Here is a 14,170-nt window from a genome sequence, read left to right as displayed (position 1 = left end):
GAGAACAACCGACGTCCGACCCACATCATAGGTCAGTAATCTGTGAAACTGCTAATGAGATCAACCTTATCGGCCGTCAGTTTTACTCAAGATCTGAAGATTCTTTGCTGCATGTAGTTTTACCAAGCTGATCACTGTATTAATCTCGTTTTCATAAAATTTCTTCCGGAAGGATTTCACGATAAGCCTATTAGTATTATTACATTACCCGTATCTTTTCGTCCCGTTTCAGGTTCCACTGGTTTCAATTAACGTATAACTTGTTGTACTTGTTTAATTTGTTTGTGTCTACAATATATCCAGGATGATCTGTACTGAGATAAGATTTGTTGCCAACACATCCAAATAATGTGGCACATTTTCAATTATGTTGCTTGAACAGCTGGATCTGGACAAATAATTTAATATTTTAAAAATCTCATATACATTAACATAGCGTCTTCGATTTATAAATGGTTAAGGGTATGATCAATCGTTCAAAATCGGTTCGAATCGAATTTGAGACAATCAGAATTTGCGGCTTATCTAAGTGAAAGTCAAGATTAGACTAATTATCCCACCGGCCATTGTTGCCAAATTATCAAATGTGACGGTTGGCTAGTTTTGTGGTATCTCTTAATATATAGCCTCCTTTACGTATAGTAGAGCTACTGCTAGCTAGAGTTAGAGAAATTTTGCGCTAATTATCAATTATGTATCATCACGCGATCACGCACGGAGAATGACCAGCCTGCCACATGCACAGTTTGATCGGTTTTCTGTTTTACGAGCAGTCCAGCACGCAATTTTTGAGATTCAAGCAAATCGATGATGTTCAAACTAAGTGCATGCAGGATGTTCAGCTCGACAAAATACCGGTGGAAATTATTTTATACCCTAAAATGACTCCTCCAGATCCAGTCTTAACTTTCAATTTGACATAACTCACTAGCTAAATAACTCTGATATGATACATCGGAATAAAACCTGTTAGACTGGCTACCAGCTCGCAATTTCTGAGATTCAAGCAAATCGATGATGTTCAAAGGGTGCAGCCGCAGGATGTTCAGTTCGACAAAATACTGGTGGAAATTATTTCGTAGGCCCTAAAATGACTCCTTTTTCCTTCAATTCAGATCAAGTCCTAACTTTAAATTTGACAAAACTCACTAGCTGAAGTAGCTCTGATATGATACGTCGGAATAAAACTTGTAAGACTGGCCTCTAGTGCGCCATTTTAGAGATTCAAGCAAATCGAGGATGTTCAAACTTGACGGATGTTACTCGTCTAAATTTCTTCGAAGTAGCGCGCGCCGCTTTCTTCTCGAAATGGCCCGATGGCACGATCAACGATGGCACGAGCTACAAAGTAGCGTGCGCCGGGCCAGATCATTAACAATGGTCAAGTTCAAACTATCAAAGAGTGCAAATGTTCAGCTCGACAAAATACCGGTGGAAATCATTTTTTAGGCCCTAAAAGTAAAATTCAATGACTCCCCCAGATATGATCCAGTCTTAACCTTCACTTTGACATAACCAATAACTCACTAGCTAAAGTAGCTTTGATATGATACGTCGAAATAAAACCTGTAAGACTGGCCTCCAGTTTACTGGGCCGCGCTCAGCCTGTCATTCCGCCAAATCTTTATTCGTGTATGTTAATGCTTGCCAGCATTGTGATGAACATAATAGCCTGGGGTCCTCAGGTAAGCCTCCAGTTCGCCATTTGAGAGATACAAGCAAATCGAGGATGTTTAAAGCATAAAGGGTGCAGGATGTTCAGCTCGACCAAAGTCTGGTCTCCAGTTCGCCATTTTAGAGATTCAAGCAAATCGAGGATGTTCAAACTTGACGGATGTTACTCGTCTAAATTTCTTCGAAGTAGCGCGCCGCTTTCTTCTCGAAATGGCCCGATGGCACGATGGCACGAGCTACGAAGTAGCGTGCGCCGGGCCAGATCATTAACAATGGTCAAGTTCAAACTATCAAAGAGTGCAGATGTTCAGCTCGACAAAATACCGGTGGAAATTATTTTGTAGGCCCTAAAAGTAAAATTTAATGACTCCCCCAGATATGATCCAGTCTTAACCTTCAATTTGACATAACCAATAACTCACTAGCTAAAGTAGCTTTGATATGATACGTCGGAAAAAAACCTGTAAGACTGGCCTCCAGTTCGCCATTTTAGAGATTCAAGCAAATCGAGGATGTTTAAAGCATAAAGGGTGCAGGATGTTCATGGTTCAGCTCGACCAAACACTGATGAAAATTATTTCGTAGACCCTAGAATGAATCTTCTTACTGGGCCGCGCTCAGCCTGTCATTCCTTGTATCACGTCGTCATTCCTTGTATCACGTCGTGACACGGTCGTTTCACTGTAGAGTTTCTACGCGATACAGGGGGAGCCGCGCACTCGTGCGCGCGGCGGGTCATTCAACGTATGACAAGTCATTCCGCCTAATTTCTATGTTTATGAACATGATAGCCTGAGGTCCCCAGCAACCAGGTAAGAATCTTCCAGATTTAGTCTTAACTTGTAGGTTTATAAGTATAACCTAGTACCAAGACGCGCGCCGAGTTGGACTCGTCGACGGTCTCATGGTATAGTATTTGAAACAAATATTTTACGAGTATCACCTACACCCGTTAATTCTTAACCTTAAATTGGACAATAGCAGCAGTGAGCAGCAGTGAGCAGCAGTGAGCAGCATGCAGTGAGCAGCAGTTAGCAGCAGTTTCTTTGCACTTAGCTCCTCCTGTGTTCAGCTCTTGATATAATACTGGTGAAAATTATTTCGTATGCCCTAAAATGACTCCTCCACACTCCAGATCCAGTCTTAACCTTTGATTAGACTATTGGACATAACTCACTGACTGAAGTAGCTTTGTCCATTATTAAATATGTACTAGCCTGGCGCTCGATACCTCGAGAAGAAAGCAGCCCGCGCTACTTCGAATAAATTTAGACGAGTATGGAGTAACATCCGTCCAAAGTAGCTCTGATACGTCAAAATAAAACTTGTAAGACTTGTAATTGTGTAAAACTTGCTAAAGACTGGGCTCCAGATAACATGAACATGTAACAATTTTTGAAATTCAAGCAGATCGACTATATTCAAATTGTCTAAGATTGACGGATGTTACTTGGAGGACTTCGCCGCTTCAACGCGCCGCGCGCAAACTATAGCATTCTTGCTTCTGGCTTCGCATCGAGATGGTTGCAAAACAACGATCTGGAAGGATTGATAATCAAGGATGTTACTTTTCTCAATTTTTTTTCGAAGTAGCGCGCGTCTGCACTTTCTTCTCCATTTTTGAAATATTTACCCGAGGCAAGTGCTACGAAGTGAAGTAGCGCGTGCTGGGTTTGTCCATTAACAATGAACAATTTTCTTGAGCTCTGCATAGCAAGCCCACCAGTAAGTGGTAAGGTTTTCTTGGATTCATTTTTGGTACTTTCGTGCCATGTAAATTTTATTAATTTTTTGTCATAATTGTATTATCTCTACTTTAATTCAGAGAATTCCTTTTGTCTGTACACTGTACGACCGCCCACGTGCAAATAGATAAGAAATAGGTAGCTGCTTAGTAACCATGCTTAGTAACGAGGGTTGAAACGCGCACATGCACGTGCAATGATTGTTTTAACGTCATTTTAATCGGTTTTGTTGATATTACGCTGTGTTTAGTGCGAGATATATTTTAATTGGCTGTATCTTCGGTTGTGATAAATACTTTTTGATGCTATAAAAACTGACTTCCAAAGAATACTATTAGGTAATTCCTCCAACAGTGATTTCTCTCCGTGGAGACAGAGGTGCGAGAAAAAACATTGTTGATATAAACAGTCTAGATCTTAACTTGGAGCCACAAGGCCAAGGGTAAAAAATTTTTTGATTGTTAAGGGAATTTTTTGAATTCTTAAAGGGTTGATTTTATATAGGGTCATTGCTATATTATGTGTATATTGTTTGAATAATTTATATATAATTCCTCCCTGTGACCACGGGTTTTCTTGTCTTACTTATAATTCAGAGAATTATTATTATTATTTTTTTAAAAATTTGTTTTCCTTTGTTTGTTTGTACGACAGCCCACGTGCAAATAGATAAGAAATAGGTAGTTGCATAATAACCATGGTAACTGGGGTTGTTACTCCCACGGGCACATGCAATGATTGTTTTAACGTCATTTTGATCGGTTTTGTGGTACTTACGTTGTGTTCAGTGCGAGCTACATTTCAATGGGCTTTATCTTCGGTGGATGAATACTTTTTGACACGATTAAAACTGACTTCCAAAGAATACTATTAGGTTCCTCCCTGTGACCACGGGCTTTCTAGTTATATATAAAAGATATTATATATTTCTGTATGTACGACCGCCCACGTGAAAATTACACGAGAAATAGGAATTTGCATAGTAACCATGGTAACGGTATTCAAAAGCGCATGTGCAAAGATTTGCGAGCGAAATTTTGATCGGTTTTGTGGTAATTACATTGTGTTCAGTGCAAGCTACCTTTTAATCGGCTGTATCTTCGGTTGTGACGGATATTTGTTGATGCTATAAAAACTGACTTGTAGGTTTACAACCTACCAGGACGCGCGCCAAGTTGGACTCGTCGACGGTCCTGTATATGTATATGGAACAGATATTTTACGAGTATCACCCGTTAAAAACTGACTACCAAAGAATACTATTGGCTTCCTCCCTGTGATCACGGGCTTTCTAGTATCTTTTATAATACAATTATGACCAAAAATTATTTTAAAATGAAACTAAAATTTTAGGCGCGCCGCGGATTTTTTCGCCAATTCACACTGTAGTATTAAAATTGAGCGCTGAAGCAAATACAAAATACTATACTTTCACTTGAATACCCTATACGAGAATTCTTTCAGTGTTATTGTCTCATTTTAAAGCTCTTTTTGTCCACACAGGGGGGGGGGGGGGGCTGAAACCAGGTTTTCGATCAAACGCCGTCATTTGTAGCCATTTGTGATCTGTGATCGTGGTCAAACGTTGCCAAAAGCAATTAACCTCATGATACAGTTGCTCTCGTTCAATGAAATCGCTGCATTTTGCAAGTCATTATAATTTATGCATAATGAAACTACATATGTTCGTAATTGTGGATTGATTTTTCAGGTTTTCTAGTGACCTGAAGTGTTTTCGTGCACTTTAAGTTGTTGTGCCACTATAATATCTATGTAGTCTGAAAGGCTCACCATTTATAGGATTTTACACTTTACACCTGTCGATCTCAACATATGAACACCATGTGAAAGAAACAGGTTCAGCCAATCATTACACTCTACACTCGCTCCACCTCACAAACACAAAAACCATTTAAGTAGGTTACACACGGGTGTACCGTTCACATCAACTAAAGATAAAATGATATTTTTACATAACGCGGAAGTTTAATTTATGTAACTAAATAACTCATATACTATTGGTCAGTTCGACACAAATACGCGTGTGCATGCACGTCTCACTAATGTAGCACTCAGATTGACATCAGGCAATGCTTCGATTTACTTAATACTTATATGGTTAGGGCATAGCGTGTCAATAAAGATTTTCACATGACCATCGACACTGCCTGAAGGTGACTGCATAATAATGGGTCAAAGTGGAATCACACAATAATAAGCTTGCAGCTTTCGATAACAATGTTTTCAATGTTGGTCTCGGCCTGAGACCATTTAACTTGAGTGTAGCAATATTATCAGATTTTTGAATATACTTTGATCAATAATGATGAACCCGTCGCCACTCTGAGCAGTCAACCAGGGCTTATAAAAGCTTAACTGCGCATGGGTCCTTTCACCAACTGTGCCAATGAGAGTGACAGTGTGGTCAGGTCGACTTTACCAGCTCGTCCATTATATACCAGCTAGCTGCTAGCACTCCATTAAAGTACAGGGTGGGCCAAAAGTCAGTGGGCATACGTTGGCCTTAATAGCTCCACCATGTTTTATATTTGAGAGCTGTTGCTTTGCAAATGGCATACTGTACTTACTGGTTCGAGGATTCCGTCGTCAAAATTTGAAAATTCGAATATTTTAGACCACGCCCATTCAATATTAAAACACCTATATTGTTTTCTCTGAACATGCTGACCGCCTAATTTTTTCAGAGACGGTAGAGTATTAAATTTTGCATATAATCTGAAAACATGAGGCAAAACAGATTAGAAATGACGAAGTTATCAAGCATTTTCTGTATCTCGTTAACAAAATTGACTGGGTGATTTTGTGACACCGTGACACGACACCTTAATTGGGCACCCTTAACAATTCCCATAATGTTTAACGGGGTGGTTAACGGGTTCACCTAATCACGTGATTAAGTAAACCAATCACCTGATCACATGTAATGAATAAACTCGTTATGCTTCATATCTCGGTCATCTGAGAAGCTACAGTTCTAATTTTTTAAGGACAAACGTAATTCGAATGGCCAAACACAATTCAATAAAATTTAGCTCGATCCGACTATCCAAACCATCAAATGAATCCAAAAATAAACCTTCATTTGAAAAAAATGATCTCGAATATTTTTCGATTTGACAAATTCCTCGAACCAGTGGTGGTAGTAAGTCATACCAGAAAGAATTATTTCAATTGGGCAATCAGTGACTGAGCTATTAAGGCCAACGTATGCCCACTAACTTTTGGCCCACCCTGTATATTTATAATAGTATAGTGTCTGATGTTATCATCTAGCGCCAAAATTTAGTTGGATATTATTTAGATGAATTACAATAACAATATAATTTTATATTTATCTCAAAAAATTTTATATCTATCTCAAAATTCTGGCTACAACAATCTCTTCTAAATTATCCCAATAGAGATAATTCGGATTCTTGACCTAACTTGACCTACTTTGACTTACTTTCAAACATGAGTTAATAGATTCAAGCAGTCCTTAGCTAAAACTCTACCACATTTACCTAAAGTAAAGTAAATATATTTTATTTAATTATATTATGTAATGATTATAAACTGATCAAAATAGTTACCAATTGTATAATACAAAATTTATTTTCTGATTTTGATTAAGAAATTAAGTAAATAACATTAATTAATCATATTATCTTAGGGAAATTGTTAGGGATGGCGTTTCATTTCAGTGCTAATCAGGTAATGTTTTGGTCTGTAAGTGTTGTTTAATTTACCAATTAATTAATTGTAAGTGTTGTGTGATAAGCAGCTTTGTGTTATTTATGATAGAAATGCAGTTTTGTTAGTAAGAACTGTTATTTTCACTAATCGCCCTTTTTCCTTTCTGGTGTGGTGTTTTGCAGATGTAAATAACAACAATATCACTCCCTTGCAGTGCGATTAGGACAATAATCAAACTTGCTCGATGGAGAAAAATTTTGTCAAATAAAAATGTAATCTTTTTACCAAAATACCAGCCCTCTTTATTTGTATGTAATACCTAACACTATTCCAGTACGAAGATGCATACAGCAGTAATAGACTGCAAAATTACCAAATATCTGACAACTTTAGAGAGGTAGGACATGATTTTCTAAATTTTAAATGACCGTTAAATAACTGATATTTGTTAAATCACTGATATTTGTTAAATCACTGATATTTGTGCAATATGAATTTTGAGGTGACAGCGTTTCGTAATTTATGAAAAGTAAGATCTTCCATATGTAAACCTAACGTGAAACTGACATGCAAACAAGAAATCCTCCCACAGCGTCCAGTATCAAGGAGAGGAGCTACAAAGGTAATATCCAACGACAGAGGTCACATTGTGATCCCTACTCGGAGGTCGTTGGAGTCACCTTGGGGGGACTTCCTAGGGACGTGGGATCGAAAAAAGAAGAGCACCAGTCTGGTTAGTGTAGCTCAGTTAACACACTGTTTTTATTTGTGCTGTCTTGTTGACAGAGCTTGCTTACTTTTAATGGAACGTGTCCAAAATCATTTTTAAAGCAATTCATGATAGAATACTAGTGTTCATTTGTTTGATGAATAATAATTATAACTTACTATATTGATCTAGTAAATCGATAAAGTCATAGTTAAGGAAAATACGTGAAAAATAATTTGGGAAAAAATAATGACGGTGACCAAAATTTGGTACTCCGAAAATATGGTGTTTTTTTCGAAAAACCACCGACTTTCATACCAAATTTGAATATATCTCGTAAAGTAGTACAGTTATCGATAAACCTGATTAAGTCGTGTAGTTTTATTGAGTCTCATTTGATGATTCTTCCGAGAAAATTTCTGATTTTTTCTGAATAGACTCAGTGATGAAAATGTTCTAACTGAGATGAATAGATAAATCACGTATCGAAATTTCTACGTCGTGTCATTACTCATATTCTCAAATTGTTTGTTATATTAACTATTGTCTAGTGTTGAAAATATCAATTATTTGTTATATTATTAATTATACTTATATATATAAAACTTTCAACACTACTATATATATAGTAGTGTTGAAAGTTTGTACCCTTCTATCGGGTCTATTGGATAAAGCGTTTCCCAGCCTAATTCCTGAACACTCTCCTTCCCAAAATGTATTGGAAGTTTGATATTGGGAGATCTTATCTCCCATACGACCCGCAGTACTGACACACGGGTCGCATTCTTATGTTGCTCCGTATCCTGCTATCAGAAGCTACTGAAGTTGCATTTCTCCCTGATGATATCCGCAGCAAATACAAACGGAGTTTTTCGGGAATGCGGGGATACGTCTACTGGCGAGGATCAAATATCTGTGACGAACATTAATCAACCAGCCACTGACATGATATAGAAGATTTTGTACTCTATTGGGTCTTTTGGATCAAACGTTTCCCAGCTTAATTCCTGAACATTCTTTTTGTTAAATTATATTGGAAGTTTGATATTGGGCAATCTAACCACTTATAAGACCCACAGTGCTGACGCACGGGCCTCTGATGCCTTGATAAGTTTCATTTTTATTATAGTTATAAGTTATTTTGTTTACTCGACTGGAGTGAGATAAAGAATCTTCACGATCCACACTCCACAGTCCCAGAGATAGTCCTACTCAATTTGATTTCTCGCCATATTTTTACAGTCATGTTATATAATAACATTGCCATCACAATTTAAGACCATCAAGTGCTACTTTTCGAGCCTGGTTCCAAAAGTACAAGTGCGTCCCCAAATCAGCAGCAATCATTTGAAAACCTCCTCCCCTCGGCTGATTACATGATATGTGCAATAACTCAGGAACTCGTTTATTCAGCAAATTTATGTTTTTTCTTAATTGGGTGTTAAAACTTTAAAAGTGCTTGTGCTGTTGTTTTCGCGGCCTTATACTCTTATACCCTACTATACAGCCAATATAAATAATAGACTATGTTTCCGAACCGTTCTTGTTAATGATTTTAATAGTTTATTTTCATTACCACAGCGTTATAATTAAAATCTATTTGTCTTAAGTTCTGCCAGTATCTAAATTTCTTGTGATAGTGTATACCTATAATACTCTAATGATTTATGAGGATCAGAGAGATTTGAAATATTAGCGTTTGTAATGATCTCATGGAATTATTGGAAAAGGAATGGCGATTATAGTTATACAGAGTGGCGTCCCTCTTTCAAACATGAGCACAAATTCCTTCAAGCTTGTCTGTTAAGTTAAGATATATTACCATTTACCGAGACTGCTGAGAATTCCCCCATCTTCCGCCGCATTTCCTATATTACACCGCATCTTGTCAGTCACATACTATCAGTAGCTACTGAATTTCTAGGATTTCTCCCTTGCATCCTCACTCCTCAGCAAATACAAACGGAGTTTTTCGGGAATGTTGGGAATGCTAGGATACTACTGGTGAGGATCAAATATCCACACTGTAGCATGCATGAATTACGTAGTTCTGGTGAATATATTCACTAGGAGAGGATGACTCCTGCTCTTTTTGCGGGTGTGGCTGATGAGGCAAGAGCTGGATCCAATGTGGGAACTTTTAAGGGCTCGTTACGTGTCACACTTGTAACATGTCACACTTGTAATCCTTTGTAGCTTCTTATTACTTACTGTTATCTTATGTTACTGCTGTGAGCCGTAATCTGCTACGTTTTAAGTTTATTTTTTAGATGTTTTTATTTCATACATTTCATGTGACATTGAATTGATTGTTGAATTATGGAGCATGTACGGGATAGTAATCGCAAAAATGTTGTCAAGTTGTAAATTATACCTCTGAGGGGGGGGGGGGGGGGGGTCATGAGTATTTTTGAGAGTCCCGACGAAAGGGCTAAATTCTTATTCTCAAAAATTATTTTTGAGTAGTTTTGAGAAAAAGTTTCCGGGAGAGGCGAAAAACTCATTCTCAAAAATTGATTTTGATTATTTTGGACCATCAATTGGACCACATTGCACTGATATGAAGAATTATTTGGTATATCACTATTTTTGAGCGGACAATTTTTTAGAAAATGAGAAATCCATGCTGAATTTCTCAGATTCAAAAATAATTTTTGAGACATTTTTGAGTATTCCCGGCGAAAATGGTCAAATTCTCAGATTCAAAAATACTTATGACCCCCCTCCTGAAATTGGCTGAATAACACCAAATTAAATTTAATAATGTACAGTATGTGGACATATATATATTATATATTCGTCACTTTCAACAGTTTTGTTGCGTAGTACAACCTGTACTAATATCATGATAATACTATCGCACGTACAACATAATTATTGACCGATCACTATAATTGGGTGTTAATTTAAATTCCCCCTTGTAGTTAATATCAGCTATTTTACTATTATGTTTCTTCTCATGGCTGTTAGTTGTTACATACTTTAAAATCATTAACATAGTTTAAATAACTCTCTCTTGTGTAGTTTGTAAATTATCACCAATAGTTTTGTAACAGACTATCTGTTAGGCTATAAGCTCAACTGTTAGAGATAATGGAGATAACATTCACACCCGCTAAATAGAGCCTGTAGAACGTAAAAGTCTACAAGATTTCAATTCCCATGCCGGAAGTAGTTACCAGCCTGATTACTAATTAGTAACCTGATGAGTAGCCAGTTATCAGATTACTAAGTAATTACCAGTTACCTGGTTAGTAACTAATTACCAGACAGCTACCATGAGACAGATTACAGCCTTGTAGCTTACAACATTGAACACAGATTCTTACGAAAATGGAAATGTATTAGCTGTAACGGGAACTGTGAAGAGAAAGCAATTCCAATGATTTGGAACGAAATTATACTTTACATCCACAAGATATAAATTATTTACAATTACATTGTAAATATACAAACTTACAAGAGTATACATTGTATATGTTATATATAATATGATATACCCCACAGGGAGGCGACAATGCCGGGCACAGCTGCAAAAACAAGAAGCTCCATTACAGGTTACTGTATGTGTAGAAGCAGCCCCTCAGTCAGCTAGTAAGTAGAAAAATAGTAAATACTAAATAGTAAATAATAGGATGGTTCGTTCTTTTATATTTGTATTAGTTAAGCGATAAAGTATAGATAAATGTCACTGTGAGATTGTTAGGCTTGCAGTCTGCGGCAAAATCAGAATTTTCGGATTAAGCGGGTTATTTAGTAATCGTTGTAAATTAAATTCCTACTGCGAAATAAAGATTAAAATGAAAGATCAGCAATTCGTTGACAAAATTCGATTTGAATTCAAAAATAATCAAAAAGACAAGGAATACATTTAAAATTGGCATTAATAAAGGCCCGCCCTTATTTCGACCTACAATAGACCTTTTAGTCATTGACTCTATAATCTCTTTATAATGTCACGTGTCATGTGTCACGTGTCATGTGTCACGTGTTATCGCTAGTGTTCATTATCTCTGTTTACTTCCTGCCCATCCCAGCGACTGATATTTCATCAATATCCTCGTGGTCTACTAGTTCATCTCCCACAGTAGTCCTCGCTTCTGAAGGGGTTTGTAATTCAGAAACCGTTAAACTCAGTTATTTAACTACTTTTAACTTATAGTATTTTAAATATGAAACACAGGTTTGCTATGCTGGGGGACTACCCCCTCCAGCTAGTTTCAAGCTATATTATTCATCAGTAGAGTCTAAACAGTCGATATATCAATTTGTTGGTTATTTCAATCTTATTATAACATAACACACTCACCAATGTTAATAGGCTCAGTATTCATTTCGAAGGCAACCTCATTGTTAACAATAGAATCAGCTTCAGCTAATGTAGCTTCATCTGGGTAGCCGTATACTCTGTGTGGTTACTATGGTTACTATGTGTGGTTACTATGGTTACTATGTGTGGTTACTGTGGTTACTATGTGTGGTTACTGTGGTTACTATGGTTACTATGTGTGGTTACTGTGGTTATTGGTTAGTTGTTATCAGCAACTTTCTGTGAGGTGGTGTGACGTCACGTCGTGTCACGTGACTTTATAGCACCAAGTTTAGCTAGTTGTATTAAGCCGCCTCAGTAGTAAATTGACAAATCAGATGACGGATATGAATATAACCATTATATTGGTTTGCATTAATCGGTACCTGTCGGATTCCTCTGAGATAGAATCCGTAGCAATCACACAGAGCAAATAGCGGAGAGGACCACCAACAGCTTCATCTTTAAATGATTTATATATTGATGTTATTTTTAAGTTGTGAGTCTGAATTTAAAACATAAAATATTCATCGTGTATTGGGACTATTGTTAAAATGTGCACCTAAAAAAAAGAAAGCATTCATTATTTAACAAGCTGCAAAAGTCAAGAAAAACCAATTATATTTTTTGAAACAGTTATCAAAAACCAATTATCAAAAAGCCATTCCGAGATCAAGTAATTTAAATACAACACATAATCAGTGAAATCACACGATCAATACTACAGTGGTATATGAAATGTATACTGTATAGTTATATATAAGAACTGTAAGCTGTCACTACAGTACTACCTGATTGTAGAAATCAAAGTCTCCCTTCTCATTTTAAAGTTTATCTGCTATATTCTAACCGACACCTGTCACGGAGTCGAACTAAGATAGTTGTTAATTATCATAGATCACTCCTTATTTCACGTCATGAATAGTATTGTTGCTCTGTCACGTGATCATATCTGCCACATTCTATCTGGAAAAGGGGCTGAAATAATAAAATAAGTGTAAATAATTAATATAATAAGAGATAAGTGCGCCGTTGTGCACCATGTTCAAACTTGGGAATGGGTTTAAAGAAAAGTGCTCAAGCAAATTCCCCCAAGGGATAACCCCGAAACTCGGGGTTAATTTTTTTTCCCTCGTAATACCGGGGTTTAAAAAATGGTGGCCCTTAATTTTAAGTGGGCGATCCCGATGGTTTTGGGCAAGCCATATATTTTATTTGCAAGCCAAAGGGGGAAAAATCCCGCTTTCGGAAATTTTCGCTTTTCTGCAGCTTTTTTGCAGCTTTTTTCAGCTTTTTTTCCCTTTTCTCCCCCTTTTTCCCAATATAAAAGTTTTTTTCCCTTTAAACCCGCATATGAAAAAAAAAATGCTAAAAAAAACTGTGTCAACCTCTTTCCCCTTTTTAGGTGATACCGACCTGCAACTTTTAAATATTCTGAATTTTGAAATTTCTGAACCTTTTGTGGTTTGTTTTCCAAAATTATTTTAAAATCCTCCCTTTTTTTAAATTTCCCTTGGGGTTAAAAATATTTTTAATAAAGCTTTTTTTGCAAAGGGAATGTGGCCCCGTGGGAGAATCTAAGGGGGATTTTTGCGTAAAAAACTAATTATAGATACTGTCTAATTTCTTATTATTAATACTAATTAATTTAAATTTTTTTAATTCCCACTGTATTCTCTAATGGTTTAGAGGTTCAAAGATATAGAGTATTTAAAAAAATAACGAATTTTTTTTTCATTACTTTTGGGTTTTTAATTTTGGGAAAAAATACCTCTAGTTTTTGCTTCAAGCATGCTTAAAAAAACGCAACTTAGACATTTCATTTAAATGATTTAGTTAAGTTTTAAAATTGGGTATCCTGTAGAAACTACAAAAAAAACGTTTTTAAAAATTAGTGTCGCATTTTTAATCGTTTTTTTAAATTTGGGTTTTTAAAATTTTCCAAACCTTGATTAACCCTTTTTTTTTTGATTTAAAATTTAAACCAAAAAGGTTTTTGCCCCAAATTTCCCGGATTTTTGATTTGGGGGGAAAAAT

The 14,170-nt window shown here is 36.5% G+C and overlaps 1 long non-coding RNA gene across 1 annotated transcript; it reads left to right on the top strand.

Moving 5' to 3' along the window:
- Positions 1-7,067: 7,067 nt before the first annotated feature.
- LOC134825261 (uncharacterized) lies at positions 7,068-9,352 on the top strand. The gene is made up of 4 exons (XR_010161524.1): positions 7,068-7,133; positions 7,450-7,512; positions 7,708-7,848; positions 8,589-9,352. It is a non-coding gene; the product is annotated as an uncharacterized LOC134825261 (long non-coding RNA).
- The last annotated feature ends 4,818 nt before the right edge of the window (positions 9,353-14,170 follow it).

The sequence above is a fragment of the Bolinopsis microptera genome, chromosome 13 (genome assembly GCF_026151205.1).
Source record: "Bolinopsis microptera isolate Bmic1 chromosome 13, MBARI_Bmic_1.0, whole genome shotgun sequence".
Lineage (NCBI taxonomy): Eukaryota > Metazoa > Ctenophora > Tentaculata > Lobata > Bolinopsidae > Bolinopsis > Bolinopsis microptera.
This window is presented reverse-complemented; position numbering and strand designations above follow the sequence as displayed.